Source organism: Scylla paramamosain, chromosome 41 (genome assembly GCF_035594125.1).
Source record: "Scylla paramamosain isolate STU-SP2022 chromosome 41, ASM3559412v1, whole genome shotgun sequence".
In the NCBI taxonomy this organism is placed as follows: Eukaryota; Metazoa; Arthropoda; class Malacostraca; order Decapoda; family Portunidae; genus Scylla; species Scylla paramamosain.
The window spans coordinates 12,054,467-12,064,466 of record NC_087191.1 but is presented as its reverse complement, the minus strand read 5'-3'; the positions used below and the strand labels follow the sequence as shown (position 1 = coordinate 12,064,466).

At 36.7% G+C, this 10,000-nt stretch overlaps 1 long non-coding RNA gene across 7 annotated transcripts in view; it reads left to right on the top strand.

Moving 5' to 3' along the window:
• Positions 1 to 10,000, top strand: part of LOC135093027 (uncharacterized) — a 115,386-nt gene that overhangs the window by 31,011 nt on the left and 74,375 nt on the right. For 4 of the 7 annotated variants that reach the window (XR_010263167.1, XR_010263171.1, XR_010263172.1 and 1 more), the window contains one exon: positions 1 to 375. This exon is cut by the window's left edge. The exons of 1 other annotated variant lie outside the window; for it this stretch is intronic. This is a non-coding gene — a long non-coding RNA (uncharacterized LOC135093027). The remainder of the gene's footprint in view (positions 376 to 10,000) is intronic. 2 more of the 7 variants (XR_010263168.1, XR_010263170.1) reach the window with 1 other exon arrangement.

Genomic DNA, 10,000 nt, shown 5'->3' with positions numbered 1-10,000 from the left:
ATTGGCTCTATTGCCTTAATAGTTCTTGTTTTTTTGTACGCTCCCAAACGAAATGCAACGGCCAGAGTTGATTGTGGGATCTGATCACGACTGAGGTACTTTTGCAGTTTATCTTACAAACGAAAACGGTTGACTGTCGACCTGGCCCCAAACTCCCCTGTCAGCTGTGAGGTGAGGTTCACTGAGTCGGAGGAAATTGCAGCATGACCTCTACTTCTTCCTCCCTGCCAGGTGAGTGTGTGGGTTTAAGTTTGAATTCAAATATAAGTTCATGCATTCATTACCGTCAAGAGAGAACAGATAACAAAAGATTAATTGTTTGCAGGATGTTCTCGGCTCTCCTGCCCTCAAGTAACCTTCCCTTCTCTCTGCCAAGTGAGTGTTCAATTTCAAACATTTATTTTCCGTAATAAATATATCTGTAATCAATAAATAAAAACAGGAGGAAAGTGTGTGTATGTGTGTGTGTGTGTGTGTGTGTGTGTGTGTGTGTGTGTGTGTGCTTTATGTAAGAGAGGTTCTAGCCAAGGGCAACAAAAAGGTACCAAAAGAGAGAGAGAGAGAGAGAGAGAGAGAGAGAGAGAGAGAGAGAGAGAGAGAGAGAGAGAGAGAGAGAGAGAGAGAGTGTACGTTTGATCACTCTCCCCAAACAGGTAAGCCAAAAATACAGGTAAACTTGGGAGCCAATCAGTTCACTCCTTTGATTTGCACCTTTAAGGATTTACTTATTAACGTGCTTATTGATTTTTTTTATTGTTTCATTTATTTATTGACTTGTTTTTATCACTTATCTGCATATTTTGTTTTCTGTATCTTATTTTTTTTATCTTCATATCGCATTGTACTTAATTTTCATTTTTTTTTAACCTGAATTTGCTTTTTTTTTTTTGTAACTATTTACTTTTATTTCTTATTTTGTATCTTATTCTTTTTTCATTTTATTATCCCAGTCTGTTTGTTTATTATTTCATTTCTGTATCTATTTTTTTTTATTTCGTATCGTATCGTATCGTATTCTCATCTTTTTATCCCCCTTTCTGTTTGTTTGATATTTTTCTATTTCTCTATTTGTTCTTTTATTTCGTATTGTATCATATTCCTCTTTTCTTTTTATCCTAATCTGTTTTTTTCTTATTTGTTCATCTCTATTCTCTTATTTTGTATCTTGTTTCCTTTCTTTTATCCCTAATCTGTTGTTTTTTATTACTTTTTTTCATTTCTATTCCATATTGTGTCTTATTTCCATTTTTTTATCCTTAATCTGTTTGTGTATTTGTTTTACTTTATTTATTGTCTATTTCATTTCGTATCTTATTCCCAATGCAGTCTATTTTTTCTGTCCTCTCTCAATTCCTTTCATTTTCTCTTTAGACTCCCCTAGAAAAGTGCTGGTAGAAAACGGAGACATACATATTACATAGGACTGCCGTATCCATCATGTACAGAGAGAGAGAGAGAGAGAGAGAGAGAGAGAGAGAGAGAGAGAGAGAGAGAGAGAGAGAGAGGAAAATATTTTAAGATCTTTTTCTCAGATTTTCCTAATTTTTCATTGCTTTCAACTTTCATTCCTCATTTTGGTTTTCTTTTTTCTTTTCTTCCTTTTGAGTGGAATTTCGGAGTGTGAGATGATGGATAAGAGAGAGAGAGAGAGAGAGAGAGAGAGAGAGAGAGAGAGAGAGAGAGAGAGAGAGAGAGAGAGAGAGAGATAGGAAAAAAAATTGAATGAGAAAAACGAGAGAAATATGTCCGAAGTTGAGAGAGAGAGAGAGAGAGAGAGAGAGAGAGAGAGAGAGAGAGAGAGAGAGAGAGAGAGAGAGAGAGAGACTCCCCTCATGACCTACTTTTCAAACTCTCCCGTCATTCAATCTAAAAAAAAAGAAATACAAAAATCTAAGAACAATTTTTTTCTCCATCTCTCTTTCCCTCTCCTACTCATAACTTTTTTTTCCCCTTTTCCTCCCCTCCATTTCCCCTCTTCATAACATTTTTAATTTCTTCCCATTCCATTTGAACCCCACACGTCAGTTTTTTCCTGTCATATTTCTCCTCCAGGTGAACTAATTTTTCCCTTTTTCCTCCTCATTTTATTTCCTTTTTCTGTCTTAAACCCCCCGTGATTCATTCCTTCATTCCTTCATATTTTCCCTGACTTTTTCTTCTTTCCTTCCTTTCCTGTTCATTATTTTCTCCTCCCGTAACTTTTTTCTTTCTTCCCCCTACGTCTGATATCCCTCCTTAAGTAGTAGTAGCAGTAGTAGTAGTAGTAGTAGTAGTAGTAGTAGTAGTAGTAGTAGTAGTCACCAAAAATATTAATGACAAAAATTATGATAGCACTACTACTACTACTACTACTACTACTACTACTACTACTACTACTACTACTACTACTACTACTACTACTACTACTGCTACTACTGCAATAACTAACAACAACAACAACAACAACAACAATGACAACAATAAAAATAATACCAATAATAATGTTAACAATAATAACAGTAACGATCCCAATGAAGTACTCTACAATCTGAACTGTCAACACGGTCGTTCAGTAATGTAATAAAAACCTGCTGTTCACCCTTATGCTGCTGCTGATAGAACGAAATAGGACAGCAATAGATGAAACTGATGACTATAACACTGGGAATTCGTCTGTCTGTACTGCACATTCCTCTAATTGATTGGGCTTTTCGGGTTCGCCAGGGGGGAGAAGGTAGGGGGTCAGGGAGGTAAGGGGTTGTGGGTAAATATTTTATACTTTTTTAATTTATGGACTTTGTAGTGATAGAAATGTCATATTGAAATGTCTGTTGGCTTGGGTTTGTGTGTGTGTGTGTGTGTGTGTGTGTGTGGGTATACGTTTGTTTGTGTGTGTGAGATTGGGGGTTGTGTGTGTGTGTGTGTGTGTGTGTGTGTGTGTGTGTGTGTGTGTGTGTGTGTGTGTGTGTGTTTATTGATCGGTTGGTTTGTTTATCTTATTGTTTGTTTGTTTGTTGCGTTGTCTTGCTAATTATCTTCTTTGTGTGGTTTCTTTTTATCTTTATGTATGTATGTTTATCTGTCTGTCTGTCTGTCCATCTATTCATCTATCTATCTACCTATCTATCTATCTGTACATGTATTTATCTACCTATCCATTCCCTATCCACCTTATCCATTCCTATAATCTAACCATATACCAACCCATCTATCTATCCATCCACTTATCCACCTGCATATCCACTGTCTACCTATTCTACCCGTCTGTAGATGAAAGAGGAACATGAAAGCTGGACAGAAACGTTTTGAATTTAACGTATCCACTTACCTACGTACATTTTGGAAACCAGTGATAAGAATTTGCATAACATTTACCTCCACGTGTGAGGGATAATGTGATTCGAGCCGCGTTACCTGCTACTGATGAGTGTTAATTAATTGCCCAGGTGTAAAGGGAATGAAAACTATCGCATAGAGAGAGAGGGAGGGGGAAAAAAAGGTGGTTTTATCACGTGTGATTAAAATATGATTGTTATTGAAATTTTCGTTGTGTGAAGGGTAAGAGTAGTAGTAGTAGTAGTAGTAGTTGTTGTAGTAGTAGTAGTAGTAGTAGTAGTAGTAGTAGTAGTAGTAGTAGTAGTAGTAGTAGTAGTAGTAGTAGATGGTAACGGAAGTAAGAACATGGTAGGTAGAAGTAAGAAAGATACAATATAATAGAAGAAAAAAAATACGTGATGAGAAAATAATAAGAAAACTAAAAACTATAAAAAAAATGGAAGGAAAATTGGAAGAGAAAATAAAATATTAAAAGAAAAAAAAGAAAGAAAAGACAAATGAGAGAGAGAGAGAGAGAGAGAGAGAGAGAGAGAGAGAGAGAGAGAGAGAGAGAGAGAGAGAGAGAGAGAGAGAGAGAGAGAGAGAGAGAAGGACTACCATCAGCAGAAAGAAGAAGAATAAGAAGCAAAGAAGCACACAATAAATTACGATTCGTACCTGCACGTTTCGCCTCCCTGCAATTTATCGCCAGGGCCGTAGCAGTCTCCAAATGGTCTGGGTAACTTATCGACACGCCGCCTCTGTCTCATCATTGTCCGACTCATAAAGGTTAGTACTGTGTGTGTGTGTGTGTGTGTGTGTGTGTGTGTGTGTGTGTGTGTGTGTGTGTGTGTGTTATTCAAACGAAAGAGGAATGATGGGAGAAGGAAGAAAAGGAAAAAGATTAGGGGGAGAGAGAGAGAGAGAGAGAGAGAGAGAGAGAGAGAGAGAGAGAGAGAGAGAGAGAGAGAGAGAGAGAGAGAGAGATAAGGGGAAAAATATTGGAGAAAAATCAGGGTAGAGGCTAAAGAATGAAACGAACAAAGAGGAAGAGAGAGAGAGAGAGAGAGAGAGAGAGAGAGAGAGAGAGAGAGAGAGAGAGAGAGAGAGAGAGAGAGAGAGAGAGAGAGAGAGAGAGAGAGAGAGAGAGAGAGAGAGAGAGAGTACTTTAACACAATTCATCTCCATAATTTTGCAATAAACTTCTCCCTTCACTCACAGTCTTTTAAAACCAAGTCATAAATTATCAAAGTTAATAAAAGAATAAATATTTTAAAAAAAGGAAGAATATAAACGAGATGAACTGTTGTGAGAATGAGAAGGGGAGCAATCTTGTGTTTTATTGACTCTCTCTCTCTCTCTCTCTCTCTCTCTCTCTCTCTCTCTCTCTCTCTCTCTCTCTCTCTCTCTCTCTCTCTCTCTCTCTCTCTCTCTCCATCATCTTATTTATCTGGCAATTTTTTTATTTCTTGATTTACATGTAATAATGTACCTTTATCATATATCAGTTAATTAAAGCATTTTGCAATTTCTGTTTTAGTCATCTTATTTATCTATATCTTTTAATTTCCATACAATACATTTATCGTATATCACTACTTAATTAAAACATTTTGTACTTCTTGCTTTTTATCGTCAACTTATATCCCAATATTAACTTTTAATTTACATAGAAATCCTTTATCATTTGTCATAATTTAATTAAAACATTTTGCACTTTCTCTTTTTTATCATCAACTTATATCTCAATTTTAACTTTTAATTTACATAGAAATCCTTTATCATTCATCAACAATTAATCAAAACATTCTGCAAATCCACACAATTATCACTAAATTACATACTTATTATTTTTCCCCATATTTACGCATCCCATGCCCCGCTAATAAGTATTCCCTTTCAGCACAAAAAAAGAAAAAAACTAATTAATATACTTTTCAGATTTAATAACACCACACCGGGCTGGCAAACATTTCACAACTTGTTCACTCAGTCGGGACACAACTTTCTCCCGCTTGCACCTCACCTGGTAGGGACCGGCAGGTAAATTGACTCGTGCAGGTGAAGGAACGAGTAGATAAATAAATGAGTAGAGTATTCATGTGTTACCTGTTGATTGATAGTGTGTGACAGGTGAGAGAGAGAGAGAGAGAGAGAGAGAGAGAGAGAGAGAGAGAGAGAGAGAGAGAGAGAGAGAGAGAGAGAGAGAATGGTTCTACAAATACATATACATGGCAGTTTATCTTTTTAGTGGCGATTGCATGATGGAAAACGAGAAAATATGAGCTGCAATATATTTTTGACAGCGATTTAACTGAAACGCCGACGAGGAGTAGGAGGAGGGGGAGGAAGAGGAGGAGGAGGGGGAAGAAGAGAAGGAAGAGAAGGAGGAGGGGGAGGAGGATAACGATGATGGCGCTAAGTCTGAAGCATTGGAGAGAAGAGGAGGCAAAGGAGGAAGGAGGAGAAGGAGGAGGAGGGGAGGAAGATGAGAAGGAAGAGAAGGAGGAGGGGGAGGAGGAAGAGGGAGAAAGAGAAGCCTAACCTCAATATATAACGACTACCACTCGAAATCTTGAGAATATTGAGAGAGAGAGAGAGAGAGAGAGAGAGAGAGAGAGAGAGAGAGAGAGAGAGAGAGAGTCACTAGCCATGCAGTAAGCTAGGTCACGAAGATATTGCAGATTAACGACTCATTGAAAAGGAAGAAAAAAAAAGAGCATTTGATGAAAACCGAAAAATGTTGATGCGTAATTAAATTTAATGTACGTACTTCATAGATAATTAACGTCACGTGAATCATTGATGTACATGTAAAAGATATATTTTCCTGCGATTAGAAATTTTCCTCTAAGATTACCAGTGATTAAATTATGAAAGGTAAAAAACAATATTGATATAAAAAGTGTATATCAATCGACAAATGTGTTTTTAATGTCTATTTCTTTTAAAGTGAAAAATAATTATTATCTACACAACACTCGCAAGAATTATAAAGAATATTTTACAGTTATGCAATGGTTTTTCTTTAAGTAAGGATCATATCCTTATTATCAGATAGAAATTTTAAGATTGAAAATTTTTCCACTTTTTATTTAATTAATGACCAGTAAAAAAAAAAATTTCCTCTAAGATTACAAATGATTAAGTCAAGAAGAGTAGACAAAGAATATTGATATACAAAGTATAGATCAATCAATACTGCTTTTTTTAGTGATTTGATTTTTTTTTTTTTTCCTTTCAAGTGAAATAACATTACACACCAGTCCTAAGCATTCAAAAGAACTTATTTATCTGATTTGAATGACTGTACAGGCTACCTGTGGGGTTACTATTAGATCGGGAAAACGTGGCGTGGATCGTGGCAATTCTGTCAGCACCATTTTTACGTGCTGCACAAATGAGACCAATTCTCAGCAAGGCATATAGCCTCATCTAGACTGTTCACTTTTCTTTCACACAAATAAACACTGACATCCTGAGAATAAAGTTAAATTAATTGCCTATCTATCAAGTATCTACCTGGGAAGCAAGACAGGTGAGAACGCATCAAAGAACAAGACTAGAACGCTTTAATTAGATAAGCAGCAGGTAAAGAAGAACAAGTAAATTGTATTCAGCTCACAGGGGCATCAGAATGCATTAAAAAGACTCAGAGATGACTTGAGAACAAAAGCCATCCATCAAGGGATGATTAAATCCTCTTTGATTAATCAGGTAGAGGATTAATGAAAGATTGTGAAGATCAGTGAGTGTGAGACTGGAGAAGAGGATTGGAATGCATTCAGAGTTAGGATCAAGTAAAAAATTGTCTGATTATAGAGGGTCAGATAAATTTATAAGGGTCAGAGATTGTAAAGCGGATTTGAATGCATTTAAATCAGTTTGAGTTATGGTTAAATTTTGCTGATTGTAGGGGATCAGATACATTGTTGAGGATTAGACATCGAAAAGAGATCGAAGAAAAGTGTTGAAATAAATTTACATGAGTGAGTGGGGATTAAGACAAGTGTGTAGCTGAGGTGTTTGTAAATTACTGTATTCATTTGTGATTGATTAGGATTAGAATTTTGTGGGATTGTTTATAGGTTAAGAATCGACTGACTTAGGTGAAAGGTGATTAAGCAGGATGGTTATTATTCAGGAAATATTAGAAGAGCGAAAAAAAAGCTCTCACACACACACACACACACACACACACACACACACACACACACACACACACACACACACACACACACACACACACCGCTTTAAAATTGCAATGAAAAAATCAAACAAACACGCACCAAAACAAGCTTTCTGAATAAGCCATAAAGTTTTATTTTCGTTTGTTTGCTTTTTTTTTTTCAGTTTTATTTCATTCCAATTATTCAAGTTTTACGCCATTCATTCAACTTTTGTCCGCGTCTTTCTGTCACTCACTAACTTTTACGGACATTTTATTCACGTGTTTTATTCAAGTTTATTCTCGACTTGCTGGAATGCCTGGGAAGGGAGGCAAGAAAGTCCAGAAATATTTGACTAGAAAAGGAACTGAAAAAAATATGATATGAGGAAATAAGTTAAAGGAAAAAGGTTATTGAATTCTCTCAAAAAAAATAAATAAAAATAAGATAAATGAATAAATAAAATGAATAAGTAAATAAATATAAATAAAAAAATGGGTATTTTAAATTTTACACGGACAGATGTTAAATAATTTAAGGGACAAATATTTTACAGTGCAATTCAGAAGTGGAAATATTAGTACATTACAAACAGTCAACCTCAAATAGTTTACAAACCAACTTATAAACAAAAACGAAAACTTTAACAATGCAACATAATTTAACTCAACTTGTTTTTCAACGCAGAAACTTGAGTTGAATTTTTAGAAATTCGAACTTCACAAATCAAGGAAGAAATGCAGGTGACTGATTCAGGTGAGGAGGAAAGCACTGCAGCAGGCAAGGGAGGAAGTGTAGCAAGAGAAGTTTGTGTTAAGTCATTGTAACTTGTAATTATGAGACAAGTTAGGGTGAGGAGAGAGAGAGAGAGAGAGAGAGAGAGAGAGAGAGAGAGAGAGAGAGAGACGGGGTGTACAGGAATAGGTAATATATATATATATATATATATATATATATATATATATATATATATATATATATATATATATATATATATATATATATATATGGAGAGAGAGAGAGAGAGAAAGAGAGAGATTCATGGGAAGAGGAAAAGGAAAGTAAGTGACGGAGAGGGAGATGATGATGATGATGAGGAGGTGGAGGAAGAGGAAATGATGCGATAAACAGGAAGAGGGGATGGAAGGGAATGAAGGGAGAGAAGGGAAGAAACAAGAATGATGGAAGGCAATGGTCAGCGTGAATGAAAATAAGAAAGGGAGAATGGAAGAATAGGATGAAATAGAATGGATACTCGAGAAAGAGAGAGAGAGAGAGAGAGAGAGAGAGAGAGAGAGAGAGAGAGAGAGAGAGAGAGAGAGAGAGAGAGAGAAGGAAACCAGGAAGGAAGAAAGGAAGGTTGGGTGTGTGTTAATTAGGCCTATTTAGAGAGAGAGAGAGAGAGAGAGAGAGAGAGAGAGAGAGAGAGAGAGAGAGAGAGAGAGAGAGAGAGAAATTAAGTCTGTATCAGTAGAACAATTTACATATGGGCTTTTCTCCCTCACAACTTTAAATTAGAAAGTTAGATTTATGTGAAGAAAAGGTAAGTTTGAATCTCTCTCTCTCTCTCTCTCTCTCTCTCTCTCTCTCTCTCTCTCTCTCTCTCTCTCTCTCTCTCTCTCTCTCTCTCTCTCTCTCTCTCTCAATTATTCCATAATTTTAACTTTCCACTTTCCTTTATTTCCCTTTCCTCTCCTTCCTTCACTTCCTTTCCCTAATTTCTTCCTTCTGTTCTTCCTTCCTTCCTTCCTTCTCTTCCTTTTCTTCCAATTTATCTCCCTTGAGCACGTAAGGTCACACACACAAACTCTCTCTCTCTCTCTCTCTCTCTCTCTCTCTCTCTCTCTCTCTCTCTCTCTCTCTCTCTCTCTCTCTCTCTCTCTCTCTCTCTCTCTCCAGGAGTAAAGAGTAACATGATATACTGTTAGTGAGTTTCTCTTTGTTATGCAGAGGAAGAGGAGGAGGAAGAGGAGGAGGAGGAGGATTAGAAGTGAAGGGATTAGTGCTATGATGCCTGTGTTTTGGACTGAATTACGAGAGATAAGGAGGAAGAGGAAGAAGAGGAGGAGGAGGAAGAGCAGGAGGGCAAGTAGAGTGGAAGGAATGCATAATAATAAGAGAAAATGAGGCAGATTAAGAGGGCAGGAGGGAAAGACAAGGAGGAGGAATAGAAGATTATAAAAAGGGAGGAGGGTGCAAGAAAATAATACAGAGAAGGAAGACAAGGAGGAAGAAGGAGAGGTTATGAGAAAAGTGAGTAATGGATGTTGGAGAAGAGATTGAAGGAAAAAACAGAATATGAAAAAAGAAGAGAAAGAAGGGAAGAAGAAGAAGAAGAAGAAGAGTGTGCTCCCTCTTACCACATAATACAATGCAGTCAACTTGAGTGTATAAAAGTTTGAAAGTCTCTCTCTCTCTCTCTCTCTCTCTCTCTCTCTCTCTCTCTCTCTCTCTCTCTCTCTCTCTCTCTCTCTCTCTCTCTCTCTCTCTCTCCACACCAAAGAAGTTTTCGAATTAGTCTAAAAGCTTGAGAGTGG